This window comes from Delphinus delphis, chromosome 11 (genome assembly GCF_949987515.2).
Source record: "Delphinus delphis chromosome 11, mDelDel1.2, whole genome shotgun sequence".
NCBI classification, from domain to species: Eukaryota; Metazoa; Chordata; class Mammalia; order Artiodactyla; family Delphinidae; genus Delphinus; species Delphinus delphis.
In genome coordinates this window covers 46,959,315-46,975,484 of record NC_082693.1, presented here as the reverse complement: position 1 = coordinate 46,975,484, position 16,170 = coordinate 46,959,315, and positions in this window count along the sequence as shown.

Here is a 16,170-nt window from a genome sequence, read left to right as displayed (position 1 = left end):
AATGGGTTCAAAGTAGTGGAATATGCAATGTACAATAAAAATTAAAAAGTCACAGAAGAGATAAAAAGGGATGGAAGCGAATGGTCCAGCTATATACCAATAGCAGCAAGTGTTTGTTGCAGGGATTAAAAGGAACCTAAAATGCTCCATAATCTCTGTCCTGGAGGTGAGTGCTGCAAGTGTTAGTGTTTTACCATCAATCAGATATTTTTCATAGTCATTAATTAATGAGTATAAGTTTGCCTTTGGTGACAGTAAGATTAAAGGAATCAAATATATTAAACACAGGGTTTCTTCCTAATCTGTTTCATATCCCCCCAAGTTTTACAGTTTACAGAATGTTTTAGCCTTAAAAAAAAAGTTTTGTAAATGATAACACATTAAAATATGTACTTTTCACTTTTTCAAGCTAAAGATTTCAATTAGCAAAATTAGTGTGACTCTAGTTCTAAATATATTCCAAAGCTCATGTTTTTTTTTTAATGACATTGATAGAGTATAAAGCTATTAATTCTTTGAAAATTGGCAGCAATGAGATTTTTGTTAGAGTCAAACAGAAGTAAAATGAAAGAAATAGTATAATGAGGATATTATCCAAGACCCATTTGATCTGTGGTTAGAGAGTGTGTTTTTAAAAAAAAGTGAGAGTTCTGAAGAATATGAAACTTAATGTGATTAATTAGGAAAAATAATTCTGGCAGTATTAATAATTCTTATATCCTAAATAATGAACTGACACCATGAACACAATTTCCCCTTGACGAGCTTAGAATTTAATATTTTCTTTCAAAGGGAAAAAAAGCAAAGCAAAGCAAATAGATTTAACCATTGAAAGTTGGGGTCAATGAGGCATTAGCTCATTAAAATACAAAGTATTTCAGTTCTTCTCCTTTGGTTTTGATAATACTGATTACATTTCCTCAGTTAAGATCTTATTTTTTTCCTGCAAAAAAGCCTTAAAGGTTGCTAAAATTAAAATTTTTCACCTAACTGTTAAAGGCTCTATAAAAAATGTTTGAATTTATATAGACAACTCATTTGTATTCTGAAACAATAAGTGTGGTAAGGACACTTGCAGTTGTAAGATCACTTTCTTCAGTCCCACCGTATGATTTCAATTTAAAAAATAGCCTTTGATTATCATCTCCCCGGAAGTGCCTCCTGCCCAAGATTTTCCACAAACTGTGCAGTTTTGGGAGCATATAATCAGAGTGATATACCTATAATTTCCAAAAGAAACCTCTAACATAAATTTGAAGTCTATTTATTTATTTAGTTTAGAAAACTGATTTTGGTATGGAGTTCCAGCCCTGACTTCTTCCCAGAATCCCAGGTTCATGGGTCACTCACTACTTGACCTGTTGACATGGTGTCTAATGACCTAAAAAGGGGACGCAGATAAAACAGAATTTTTTTTTAATTGAAAAAAATTATCATATAACATTGTGTATATTTAAGTTGTACAACATGTTACTTTGGTAACAAAAAATTGAAATATTTTGCCATTTGAAATACTGCCTGGTACATATAGACGCCCAATAAACATTTGTTGATAAATGAATATTTGATCACCTTAATTTTCTAAGTTCTTGATAAGCAAGGAGTTATTTCAAAGTTCATGAGATAAATGGTTTTCTAGGAACTTCCCTGGTGGTCCAGTGGCTAAGACTCCATGCTCCCAATGCAGAGGCCCTGGGTTAGATCCCTGGTCAGGGAGCTAGATCCCGCATGCCAGAACTAAAGATCCCACATGCAGCAACGAAGATCCCGCACGTGGCAATGAAGATTCTGCGTGCTGCAACTAACACCTGATGCAGCCAAATAAATAAGTACATAAATAATTTTTAAAAAATGGTTTTCTGTATTTATACTCTAATATTTCAGCAATAATAGTTAATATGGAACACAATTTTTGGATAAAGATGTAAATGATGTAGAAAAAAGAGGCAGAACCTTTGTATTTAAACTTATCATAGTATATAAATTAGGCTAGAGCTCTCCTAAAATGTGTTGAAAGAGATACAGACCCTCTAAAAACTGCCTGAAAAAATTCTGAACCTCTCCCTAATAGTTAATTAACTAATGAAGGAAAACACTCTTTCAGTAAACTGAAATTATATAATTTTCTTAAGTATAGTTTTCTCTACTTGCAACTGAGTTACACAATGATGCTGTAACTAATTTTTTGGTATTTTATTCATTGAAATGTCATATTTAGGTCTGAACTATTTTAAGCATATACTTAAATTCTTACTTTAAAATTATCCACATGCCTGAATTAGATCCGTTATTAGAAAACTCTACTTTGTGCACCTGAGTTAGCAGTGCCATTGAGAAAGTACGTTATTTAATTTTTTTGGAATGTTTTGTAATAAGCAACTCACTGTTCTGTATTATTATGAATCATTTAAGAATTATCAGCATTACCTAGAAAATACATTTGGACTTGCAATAAATAAATATTCATCTGTCACCTACTTTTTGCAAGTTCTCTGCAAGTACAATAAGGAATATAAATAATCCATAAACCATATTTCCTGCACTCTTATAACTTGTAATCTGCAGTGACCACATATAAATTTAACTACAATAAAAGACAATATGTCAATTGTTACCCATAGGTGGTGCAGAAAACAGTTCTGTAAGATATAGAAGAGGTGAGATAACTCCTAGAAGAGGAAATAAAGGAGGCTTAATAAGAGAGGTGACCTCTGAGCTGGGCTTCAGATGGTAAGTGTCAATAAAATAGGAGTAGAAAAACAAAGACCAGAAATATAAGCAAAAGAGTTGAACTGGTCAAAATTAACATGACTGGATTGATTGTGAGTGGACTCATCTTGGCAAAAGTGACAGGTTTGTACAGAAAAATTCAAGAAAGGTAATTTAGGGATGGATGACTTGAATGACATAAGAACCTTTTTTTTTTTTTTTTTTTTTGTGTGTGTGTGGTACGTGGGCCTCTCACTGTTGTGGACTCTCCCGTTGCGGAGCACAGGCTCCGGACGCGCAGGCTCACGGGCCCAGCCGCTCCGCGGCATGTGGGATCTTCCTGGACCAGGGCACGAACCCGTGTCCCCTGCATCGGTAGGCGGACTCTCAACCATTGCACCACCAGGGAAGCCCAATAAGAACCTTTGATAGTAGGCTGGTTGTGAGTTAATAAAGGCCTTTACTAAAAATATTGGTAATGTTCATGGAAAAGAATATTATATATTTTTTCTCTTGATTCCATATCTGTTTCTGGATGGACTTAATCAAAATATTCCTGGAACTTGAAATCCATGTTCATCCTCCCTGAATCCAATTCTGCAAGTCTGAATAAGTGAAATGAGTTTCACAAACTTGATATGAACTCATTAACTTCGTCAGTGAAGGTGTGAAAGGCTGCAGTCTTACTTTTCCCAGCCAAGTGTGTTGTCTATAATAAAACACCTATCACTTCAGGGATTTTAAATTAGCACGCCATCTGGCAGTAAAGAAAATTAATGAGGACAGCATTACTCATGAGAGAGGCCTTGAGTTTGACTCAGAGGGCTAAACAGCATTGAGGATGATCTGGTTATTTTTTTTAAGTTAAAGTTTTAGTTCTTATTAAAATGTCACACCCCTAAGGTCATATTTTTTAATAGATTTCTCTGTTGTAAAACCAAATAGATACATATAAAAATAGGTAAGTGATTATGAATTAGATGTAAACCCCATTGATTAGTTCAGGTCACAACAGTACCATGTGAAGGTCTCATCAAGTGTTCAGATTCATTCTTACCAGGAGGAACCTGGTAAGGCCCAGGGCTACCTGGTAAGGCCCAGGGCTACACTATTAAAACACATTAATATCTTCTTAATATGACACCCCTGATGACCCAGGCCTATCACTGTTTAAGAAAAACAAAACCAAACCTAGTGTTGGTGAAGGTGGGAGGGTTCACTCACTGCTAGCTGATAGAAAGGTGATTGATTTAGTCTTTCAGAAAAGCAATTTGGCCATGTTATTAAAAACAACATGTTTCTAACTTTTCACCTATTAGTCTCATTGTAGATTTGTCCACATAATAATAATTCACTAATTAAACTAAAAAAAATCCCGATCATCTACGAGTAGGTCAATAAATCATGGCATATTTGTAGGCTGAAATACTATTTTCAGGTTTATGACAGGAGTTTTGATGTTGGACAAGGAATAAAGGTCCAGTATTTGAGCTTCACATTCACGGAGTCTGAAATGTGGACTTTTTACTTTATATCCACATGACATAAATACCATCCTAGATTTACATATACAAAATTGAAATATAGATAGCATACAATTTTAAACTTCTTTCACACTACCTGATGGAAATTCTTGGACGGTAGGCTTACAAGTAGTATTTCTATATATTTTTGTAATATCCAAATTTTCTATGGTGAATATATATCACTTTATAAATAGGAAAACAAGGAATAAATGCTGTATTTTTTAAAAAAACACTGAGGAGATAAGAGGCTCACAGTTCTGCTCAATCCATTTTAGTTTTGTACACAAAGCACAGCAGTGTAGGACAACTAATAATCAACATCTTAACACAAATGACAGATGGACTTTTCCTCCACCGCTAAAATGCTTCCCGAGTGTCCAACTTATGTAAAACTCTTTATTCCTGTGAAATAATCGTACTTTGCTATTCTTTGTCCTATTTGGCTTCCCAGACACATAAGTCCGTTGTTATATGCAATCTACTGTGTATACATATCCTTGTTTTCCAAAGTTACATCAAAATTGTCTTAGTTTGAGTTCTCCCATAAACAGGACCTGAGACACAAATTTTGGTACAGGTATTTCACTTGGGAGTACATTCCAGAAAGCTGTTACAGGGAGATGTGACATGAAGTAGGAAGAGCCAATAAAAGGCACATTCTCGAGGTCACAGTTGTAGGCAACAGGTACTCAGCCAGGTCCGCCTATAAATATACAAAATGTCTCCGAACAGTGTCCATAGAGAGGATGGCTAGGGTAATTACGCTTCAGATCCCAAATTCTCCAACATGAACTACTGTACTGCCAGGCAATGCCTGCATGTGAGCTGAGTCAGCTTCTGCATCTTCAGTGAAAATTACAGGATAGAAATGCAGTAAGACGAATGGCTCATGTTGGAGGACGGGGTGCTGTCAGCACACACAGGAATGTCTGTCACCCCTGCAACTGAAAGTGGGGACAGGGGTAAGAGGATATATTTCAGGCCAGCAAAAGCATCTGCTCCAACCCACCCTTACACCACGAAGATCTACTTGTAACCCACATTAATTATACTCTGTCAATTACTCTTTAAGGTGGCAACCAATTACATTCTCTTAATAAGACTAAGCAATCAGATTAATGACACAAGCTCCAGTACCCATTGCCGCAGCTTTCTCTGAGGCCGTAAATAATGATTATTATCTGCATCCTCTATATTGCCCTTTCTAGGTTGTTCTTACCTTTGTCCAGCACTGCAGCTGTTCTAGGTATTTGTCCAGTCAGATGATGGAGAGCTTCTTCCTTGAGGAGTCTGAGACTTTGGTTGCCGTTTTCCTATCAATGTTTGGTTGCTGACAAATGATCTATTAAGTCTCCATATTCTAGGTGGCCTGATTCAGATCTTTATTCCTGAAGGTTGTGAGCATGCGGCTGTTTTGCTTTTGTCAAGCTGTGGAAGATGTAATTTTCCTTTCACTCTTATCAGGCATGGACGCTCCAAGAGGTGCTTCAATAGCTCCCCAAGATCTTCTCACCATTCTGATTATGTAGCGTGAGTCTAGCTCCTCATGATAATCAGAGTTGATTTTTCCCTCACCAGCATGGTAACTATTTTCTTTGTCTGCTAGTCTACTGACATATGATGCCCCAAATGACCATGCAGCTATAATAGCTTCAGTTTCAGTGAAAATATTATTGTGGAATTGTTCCTCTCCTGGGAAATAAGGACTTCTAATTCAGTAGAGACTAAAGTTATGGGGATGGGAGAGACACATTTCCAAGTGGGTCTCTGGGAGTAATGGCAAGAGGACTAATTCTATGCATACCCCTTGATTCCAGACCCATGTATTATAACTATTTGGGACATAACAGTCGTGTGTCTCGTGTGTCAGTGTTTCAGCATACATCACAAAGAACAGCACCACCACTCTACATCCCTAAATCTGAAGGATAAAAATAGATTCTTAATCACTAGTTTTACATTACAGAGGGACGCTTTAAAAATTGAAAGAGAGGCCTCCCTTGTGGCGCAGTGGTTGAGAGTCCGCCTGCCGATGCAGGGTACATGGGTTCGTGCCCCGGTCTGGGAAGATCCCACGTGCCGCGGAGCGGCTGGGCCCGTGAGCCATGGCCGCTGAGCCTGCGCGTCCGGAGCCTGTGCTCCGCAACGGGAGAGGCCGCAACAGTGAGAGGCCCGCGTACAGCAAAAAAAAAAAAAAAAAAATTGAAAGAGAAAGTCAGTTTTAAGGATGTTTTATTAACTAATGAAATAGATGATAATTCTAAAGATTATTACCTGGAGAGCTCCACAGGAAATTAATATTTAGTATTATTAATGCTCGGCTCCACAGTTAAGAGGTTAAAAGGTAAGACTTACAAATAAATTTCTTCTGGCCTCGCTATTACAAATAGCTCTTGCTGGAGTCATACACATAGACCTAAAAAAAATAGTTAATTGATATGGAAATTGTCCTTTAATGTATTCCTTCCCATGGTTTCCCAATATTCTTGATTATCCTAGCTTCTTTCTACTATTTTCTTTCATCACTAAAGAACATAAGCATTTTCATTCAGTCAGCAAAGCAAATATTGTATTTCTATCAAGTATGAGTTATTAATGAGAATCGGTAGTTATATTATCTCTCTGTTATCATTTTCCAATCTGCAACTAAATGGAAAAATTGAGGCAATTTTGTGTACTTGGAGGAAGCTGGATATTTAAATTCTTTCTCTTTCATGATTTGCAAATTTGAGCCTGCCATAACTGCTCTCTGTTATTTATTTCATCTATGAGTGAATGGTTTTTATTTATCTCATCTGAAAATAAGATGAAGGGCATAATGTGAGATTATATATTTTTAGCATCTACCAAAGGCACGGGGCTAAAGGCCATGATTCTATTAAATAGATTGTTGACCATTTCTAACTGATCCAAATAGCTTATCAGTGTGAACTTGCTGCATATCTTACATATGTGCAATTCCATAAGGTGTTGAATTGTCCCTTTCCAAATTCAGTTATACTGAGAGATAAATGAGTATTTAAAGTATCAATATTAAATAGAAAAACCATATTAGAGGGATACCTCTATGGTTCTTGTTCTTTCCAACTTAATTTTAAACCAGGAGATCTATTTTTATCTTCAAGTTAAAATAAGGCCCAAACATCTGCCTCTTCATTTCCCAGTTCCAAAACACAGTTTTTCAGTTAAGAATTAAGACAGGATATTAAGGAGAGTAAGGAGACGTTTAATAAAATGTATCCTTAACTTTATGGATTTTAAATCTCTCATTTTAATACTGACAATACTTCCCTATCTGTGCCCCCAAGGTTATGTCTCTCCAAATTCTATCTTATCTTTGCAGGGTGCATTTAAAATATATATCTGTTCCCTAATCGAGCTCAAAAGCAGGCACCTAGAAGGTTGAGACAGCACCCTGCCCCTCCCCTCCTCCCACACTTTATTCAACTCTGGCTCTTGTCCCTTGACAGCTGACAACTATTTATCAAGTAAAATGTAATTCTCAAACTCGTTCCATGGATTTTTTTTTTTTTTTCCACTTGCGTTTCTTGTGTCTTGGGCTGGGACAGCCCCTGGGAAGATGACAAATACATATTTAATCTCCATTCCCATCATTGCCTGCAGGAGATTTTGGTGATTCGAGTTGGGAATGACTCTAACAGTTTAATTAATTTCTCACATGGCTTTAAAATAAGCCAAAGTCTAATCAGTCCCTGTTGTCTGTGCTGCCTCAGGGGTATAGCAGGGATTGAAAGAAAATAGTCATAGGTGATGTCTTCATCTACAACCCTCTCTATTACCTCAGCCACCCCATAATCCTGTTGGAGTTTCTCCAACACTGTGTTCCCTCTTCCTCCTGCCCCTTCTTTCTTCTTCCTTTCTTCCTTCCTTCCTTTCCTTTCTTTCTCTCGTTCTTTCTTTCTCTCTTTCTTTCTCTTTCTTTCTTTCTTTCTTCCTTCCTTCCTTCCTTCCCTCCCTTCTTTCTTTCTTTCTTTCCTTCCTTCCTTCCTTCCTCCCTCCCTCCCTCCCTCCCTTCCTTCCTTCCTTCTTTCTTCCTTTCTTTCTTTCGTCTTCAGCAAGGAACAATGAAATCATGTTTTATGGCTAACGCTAGGTGGATAGATTTGATCATTCTCTCTCCTCTGCAAACAAATGAGAAGGTATTATCTAAATAACTACTTACAGATTTCATCATTAGTAGTAATGAGTAGTAATAAGTTTAAGAATGGCCAGTAGAAATGTGGGAAACAAAATGTTTTTTTATTGTAGTAATTAGATGTAATTAGTATTAGTAACTAGTAGTAATGAGATGAAAAAGATAATAATCACAATTTCTCCCTTTCCAAAGTTGCATCTGTCTCTATTTGACTTGGATTAGTCTATAAATCCAATCATTTTGCTCTAAAAAAAGGAACACTAATATGGATCTCATCCAGCATCTCAAAGTTCTAATTAGGTTAGAATTGAATTGAATCTAATATTTGAATATGTCATAGAAATAAATGTAAAATACTATAGTTGTATCCAAAAACTTACTGCAGGTATATAGATGAAGAAGACGTAGTTTTACAGAATCTTACATGAAAATGAATTAGGTTTCCTTGACTATAATTAACAATGTGATATGTATGACTAAGAGCTAATGTTACTTTAAGCTACATTAATAGAAGTAGAGGGCACAGAAGAAAGGATGTAATAGTTCAACTGCTCTCTGCACTTCTAGAGGTTTCTGCCTCACTCTGGAGACTCATTTTTTTTTTTCTAAATGATCAAAATGATGAGATAACTTTAAATAAAATTATCATATATTGTAAAACAGAAAAAATAATATTTATGGAATGGGGATGGAGTAAGGGAATAGTATATTTACTTGAAGGACAGTTTAATGAGAGGTGAATATGTTTCATTCTTATCCTATTACACATTCCTCATGTCAAATTTTTCATTTAACTCAATACATGTTTATTGAGTGTTTACTGTATTTACTCCTGGCAAGATGACAGGGTTGAGGATCAGAAATAGATACCAGTTGTGGCTCTTTCACTCATTGTTATGTGATCTTGGCAAGTACTTCACTTTTTCGAGTTGGAGTATTCTCAACTGCTAGATGAGGTTGATCATACCTATTTCACAGTTGGTGCCGAGTATTAAGTTAGTTAATGTACAGAACGTAACAGAGGCCAGCTCATAGCAAGCACTTGACATATTCCTGTGAATATGATAGAATATGATTGAATAGAACTAATATTCAGAGTATTTAGTAGGCCCCAGTGGAATGAATTAGGACCAAAATCTTAAAATTCTTGATATATTTCTATTCAAATAAACAGTAACTCTGTTTCCCACAGTCTTACTGGTCCTTAAGTTGTTTTTGTTTCCACTAATGCCTCAGTAATTTTGATAAAAGCTGAGTCCCCTCTCCATATATGTGTGTTCACAAACAAGCACAAATGTGTGTGCAAAATTGTGTTAAATATTTCAGGAGCTGCATTGGCTCATTAAAATCCTTCTCTCAGTATGTATCTTCAATAAGTAAAAATTAAGTTCAATTGGTATAATTTGAAATTTCACAAAGAAGTGCAAGGAATGAAATAAGTATTTGAGAATCCTGTTGGGAATGCTGCTATTACTGTGCTTTCTATTTTTCTTAGTCATTATGCAATAGGACAAAAGAAAAGAGATTGGAGATGTAATCTCACATCCAATTAGAAATTAGAGTCATTGAGCAGTAGGCAAAGGATTTACTAAATATTCCCTAGATATAGGATGGCAAATGAGTAGAAAGTTAATCCTTTGTTTATTTACTGATTTTTAGCAAATTTGTTTCCAAGCATTACACTGGGATCAATTTGAGAGTTTATGTTTTGTCATCAGAACAAGTCCTGCTACACCAATTTTCTAAATCTTTACAAACCCATGGACTCTTTTGATAAACATAAAAATATGAATCTTTCATTTAATGAAATTTGAAATTGTAAAATGACTAAATATTTGAATAAACATTAAGCTACTAACAATTTTGAAAATAGTTTTTGAAATTAAATTTGCTCTTAAAGTTTCCAACATGCCTCCCCCCATGCTCACTCCCCTCATGTCTTGCCCTCATTAACTCCAAAGCTTGTTATGTACTTAAATAATTTGTTACACTTCTAACCCAGAGGGAAGCAAAAATAAATAAGGAATTAAAGCAATTATTCAAATTATTCTAATCAATCTTTTTTCTTTGGTTATTGTAGTGCCTATTTTTTTATCTGCCCAAGAGTCCTTTTCCCTCCTTCTGATAATAGAACCTGGTCCCCAATCCCAGGGGCAGCCATGTGACCCAAGTTGGAATATTCGTAAAATAGATTCAAAACATTGGTCCAAGGACGGGCATAATAACCCAAGAAAGGACAATTGGAATCATTCCCCTGGATTTTTAACTGGAACTGTCATGCCTGTGTGTTGGAGTTGGGGGTATTGTGTACACATGCATGTGTAGGGGATGAGGGATATCTCTTTTACCTGTGGTCAGAGTTGTGTGTATAGAACACCTAAGCACACTCCTGTCTAACACAGACAGAATGAAGATACACACAGAAAAAAGAAGAGATGAGAGACAAGTTATGCTGAGAGTGTCAGGTTTCAATATGTCAGAGATATCCTCATACCTACAGGTCTTCCTTCAGCTGTGTATGCTGTCATGTCAGTAAATTTTCTTTTTAATTAAACTGGATCAAGTTGGGCCTCAGTCACTTTCAACTGAAATGGTGAATACAATTATTAGGAATTTCAGGTTATTGTTATTATTTTTGGTCTTCAAACTTTTATTTAAAGCAGTGGAATCTTTTTCAAATACAATAGTAGATGCATCCTCCTCCAACAAAAAATAGTTGCATAGATGGAAGCAGGTAAAGAGCATCCTGGTCTTGTAAGTACCTTCTTGGACTTCCTTTGCCCCAGAACTGACTCCTCTACTGTCTGCAAAGACACCTTGGTCTGTGCAAAACTCAGTCTAAAAGTGACTGGGAAAGTTTTCCTGGGGACAGAAGCATACATCATATTTCATCTGTTTCTTTTTTTAAAATTTCAGCTTTATTGGGTATAATTGTCATATAAAATGATAAAATATTTAACGTGTACATCATGGCAATTTGATACAGGTACACGTTGTGAAAGGACTGCCCCCCTCTAGTTAACACATCCATTACTGCATGCATTTATCTTTGTGTGTGTGTGTGAGAACATGTAAGTTTTACTCTTAGCAAATTTCGATTGCACAACACAGTGTTAACAACTACAGTCACCATGTTTTACATTAGATCCTCAGACCTTATTCGTCTTACAGCTGAGAGTTTGTATCCTTTTAGCAATCTCTCCTTATTTCCCCCAACAATTACTCCTGGCATCCATTTTTCTAGTCTCCGTTTCTATAAGTCTGACTTTATTTTTATATTCCACGGGCTATTTTTTAACAGATATAAGCCTGAAGATAGCTGCATCTTTCTACCCCACTTTGCTCTAGTGATATCGCTACACAACTTCTTTCTCTGCATACTATTTATGTTAAAGTACCTGTTACCTAATGTGTTGTATGAAAAATTCTGTGACAGAGTAGCACTTTAGAGAAATATGTATGATTCCACTATTTTCCTTATGTATATATACAATTTCGTTATATATATTTTTGAAAAGAGTATTCAAATGATTTGTATCAGATCATTATGTTTTCAATTTAATTTTTACTTGCTAGAACATCAGGTTTTAATATTGGGTTGGCCAAAAAGTTGATTTCAGTTAGTGAATACATTGTTCAATAAAATTCTTGGTGAAAATGAAAAATGTGTCTTTTATTTTTACTTAAAACCAAATGAACTTTTTGGTCAACTCAATATTATATAAAACTTGGGCTTCCCTGGTGGCGCAGTGGTTGAGAGTCCGCCTGCTGATGCAGGGGACACCGGTTTGTGCCCCGGTCCGGGAAGATCCCACATGCCGCGGAGAGGCTGGGCCCGTGAGCCATGGCCGCTGAGCCTGCGCGTCCGGAGCCTGTGCTCCGCAACGGGAGGGGCCTCAACAGTGAGAGGCCCACACACCGGAAAAGAAAAAAAAAAAAAAAAAACTTAACAAATTCAAGCTTTGAATTGACTTCTTAATTTTAAAATGAAAGTTGTATAAACCATATTTATAAAGAAGAAAATACGGAAAATTTCTTGAAGTAGATATTCTTGTTGGTAATTAAGCTTGAAGAGTGAAATACAGTGTAAAAGTTTAACTTTGTGATAGTGAATATAGTTATGCTTTATAATCAATTATTCCTTAAAATAGGAAATAGTTACGTGAGTTTCAACTTCAGGTCGTGAGCAAACTTCATTTTAGTAGTGTGCCTTTCATACAGAAGTCAAGAAGTTTGATACAATAATAATAATGATGATAATGTTCTTAATTCGAACCTCATGAGGCATCAGTTATCTCAATGAAAGCAAATTAGAAATGAAAAAATATAATCAATACAAACATAGCAACTAGAAGTCATCAATTGTTTTTAATATACAGTAGCCATTATTGGTTTTGCCTACCCAGCATCTTCTCCTTTCCAGTACAGCATTTAAGATTCCCACTGAAAAAATGTACTACACTCACACCCAGACAAAAAGGTTGAGAAGAGGCAAGACTGCATTGAGATTTAGCCTGGACAAACACATTGCTTTAGATACAGGGAATGGTTGAAAGATGAGCATATGACCCAGATTCATGCGATAAAAGAGAATCCCAGGGCTTATGAGGGAACCACTAGAAAGAGATGCTCTATGTTTTAAACTGACTGGACTAGAGAGCTCAGAAATAAATCCATGTATTTATGGTCAACTGATCTTTGACAAAGTTGCAAAGAACGTACAATGTGGAAAAAATAGTTTCTTCAATAAATGGTGTTGGGAAAACTGGATATTAACATGCAGAAGAATGACACTGGACACACATCTTATACCATATATAAAAATCAACTCAGAATAGATTAGACTTGCATTTAAGATGCCAAACCATAAAATTCCTAGAAGAAAACATAAGGAAAAATCTTCTTGCCCTTGGTATGAGCAATGATTTTTTTGGGTATGACACCAAAAGCAAAGGCAACAAAAGCAAAAATAGATAAGAGGGATTGCATTAAATGAAGAAGCTTCTGCACAGCAAAGGAAACATTCAACAGTGTAAAAATACTAACTACAGAATGGCAGAAAATATTTGCAAACCATATGTCTGATAAGGTGTTCATATCAGATTAACCCAATAGCAAACCAATAGCAACAACAAAAAAAATTAACCCAATTAAAAAATGGGCTAAGAACCTGAATAGACATATTTCAAAAGAAGACAAACAAATGGTCAACAAGTATGTAAAAAGGTGCTCGCCATAATTAATTATCATGGAAATGCAAATCAAAATCACAATGACATATCACCTCATATCTGTTAGGATGACTGTTGTCAAAAAGACAAAAGTTAACAAGTGCTGATTAAGGATGTGGAAAAAAAAGCTTTGTATTTTGTAGGTGGGCATGTAAATTGGTATAGCCATTATGGAAAACAGCATGCAGATTTCTCAAAAAATTACAAATAGAACTACCACCTGATCCACCAATCCCACTTTTACGTGTATATCCAAAGGAAATGAAATCAGTATCTCAAAGAGATATCTGTATAAACATGTTCATTTCAGCGTATTCACAAAAGCCAACACATGGAAGCAACCTAAGTGTCCATGGACAGTTGAATGGATAAAGAATATGTGGTATACATACAATGGAACATTATTACATTATTCAGCCACAAGAAAGAAGGAAATCCTGCCATTGTGACAACATGAATGAAACTGGAGGACATTATCCTGAGTGAAGTAAGGCAGAGAGAGAAAAACAAGTACTGCATGATCTAACTGATGTGTGAAATCTAACAAACTCAAACTCATAGAAACAGAGAATAGAATGATAGTTGCCAGGGCCTGGGGGACGGAAAAAATGGGAAGATACTGTTAAAAGGGTGCATGGGTTCAGTTTTGAGGGCTGAATAAGTTCTGGAGGTCTAACGTGCAGCATGGTGGGTGTCGGTAAAAATACCATATTGTATACTTGAAATTTGCTAAGAGTTAATCTTAAGTATTCTCACCACAAAACGTAACTATGTGAGCCAATGCATATATTAATTAGCTTGATTGTAGTAATCATTTCATGATGTATATCAAAACATCACATCGTACACCTTAAATATAGGCTTTTTTTTTTTTTTTTTGGTCATGTATCTCAAGGCTGATTAGACCTATGTAAACTAGAACAGAGACCACAGGTGGAGTGCGGCAGTATAGTAGAGGAAGATGGTAGAACACTATTGATTTGGTTGTAGGTTTCTTCTACAGTTGCATTAGTTTTCTTATTTTCATCTTCTATCTTGATGAAAAATGAGTATTAAAAAATGCTACTATCCCTCGGTGTACAAGTCAAAATCCTTTGACCAGTATGTCTCTAAAATCAATCTCTAATCCCTTCTCTGATCTCATCTACTGTGTCTCCCCTTCATTTTCTCTGTTCCAGTGAGGCTGAACATCTTGCCCTTTCTTGAACTTGCCAGATATGATCCTGGCTCAGACCTTTGACACCTTACAGTTTCCTTCGCTTGGGATGTTCTTCATTCAGAAATCTGCTTGTCTTATTCCTTCACCGCCTTTTGGTTTTTATGCAAATGTTACCCTATCTACATTTTCCAGGGAGGGAGGCAGAGCAAAGAGGATTTTTAGTACAGTGAAACTACTCTGTATGATATTATAAAGGTGGATACATGTCATTATAAATTTGCCCAAACCCATAGAGTGTGCAACACCGAGACTGAGCCCTGATGTAAACTATGGGCTTTGGGTGATAATGACACATCCATGTAGGCTCATCAGTTGTAACAAATGTACCACTCTGAAAGGGGACACTCATAATGAGGAAGGCTATGCATGTGTGGGACAGGGCATATATGAGAAATCTCTGTATCTCTATTCCATTTTGCTGTGAATTTAAAACTTCTCTAAAAACTAAAGTCTATTAAAAAGTTAAAGGAGGGAGAGCAGGCCGGGACGGGATTTGAGGGGAAACTTCTGTGGTGCAGGTAATGTTCTCTTCTTGAACTGAATGTGTCCCCTCTGTGTAAATCTAGTAAACTGTATACACGTGAAAACAACAATAGACATTCATTTCAGCCCTTAGGAATGGCTTGCATTTTGGCTGTGTCTGACTTCCATTGACATTAATCGGATATGTACATTCAAAAAAAACGGCAGTGCAGATTTCATTTCAAAGTTTAACATAAACATTTATTCGTCATTTTAATTTTAAGTTAATAAGAAATACAGGTTTTTTCCTTACATATTATATAAATATACATGCATATACTTTCTAAGAAACAGCCTAGGCCTGAAATAAAAATTAGTGAGCAGTAAGAAATAATAATTAAAATACAATAATAATAGAGTACAAAGGAACACATACAGTGCTAAATTGCATAATTCAGACAAAAAAGATGTAATTTTTTTTTGCACTCCTCTCCCTGCAACTCCCCCCAGAAAGGAAGAAATAAAGCTCAGCAGACAGGAGCACTTATGATCAAGGGAAATATTGGAAAACAAGTAGCACCTTTGGTTAATAAAATGATTGTCAACATTTATTTCCAGGAAGCCTAAGTTGAGCATTTCTGATTTTCTAAAGAAAATAAAACTAGTTAATATGTACCATGAAGTTTAGCTGTTGCATATTTCAGCATTTGCATAGAATGTTTACTGACAAAATAAAAATAAACCTTCAAAACAGAGTATCAATTTTAAGATAAAGCAAATGTTACATGTTTGTTTTCCCCATTTTTAAAAATTAGCTAGAGAATTCCCTTGATATACACTGAGCCGTTGAAAATTAGCCAGAGAAAT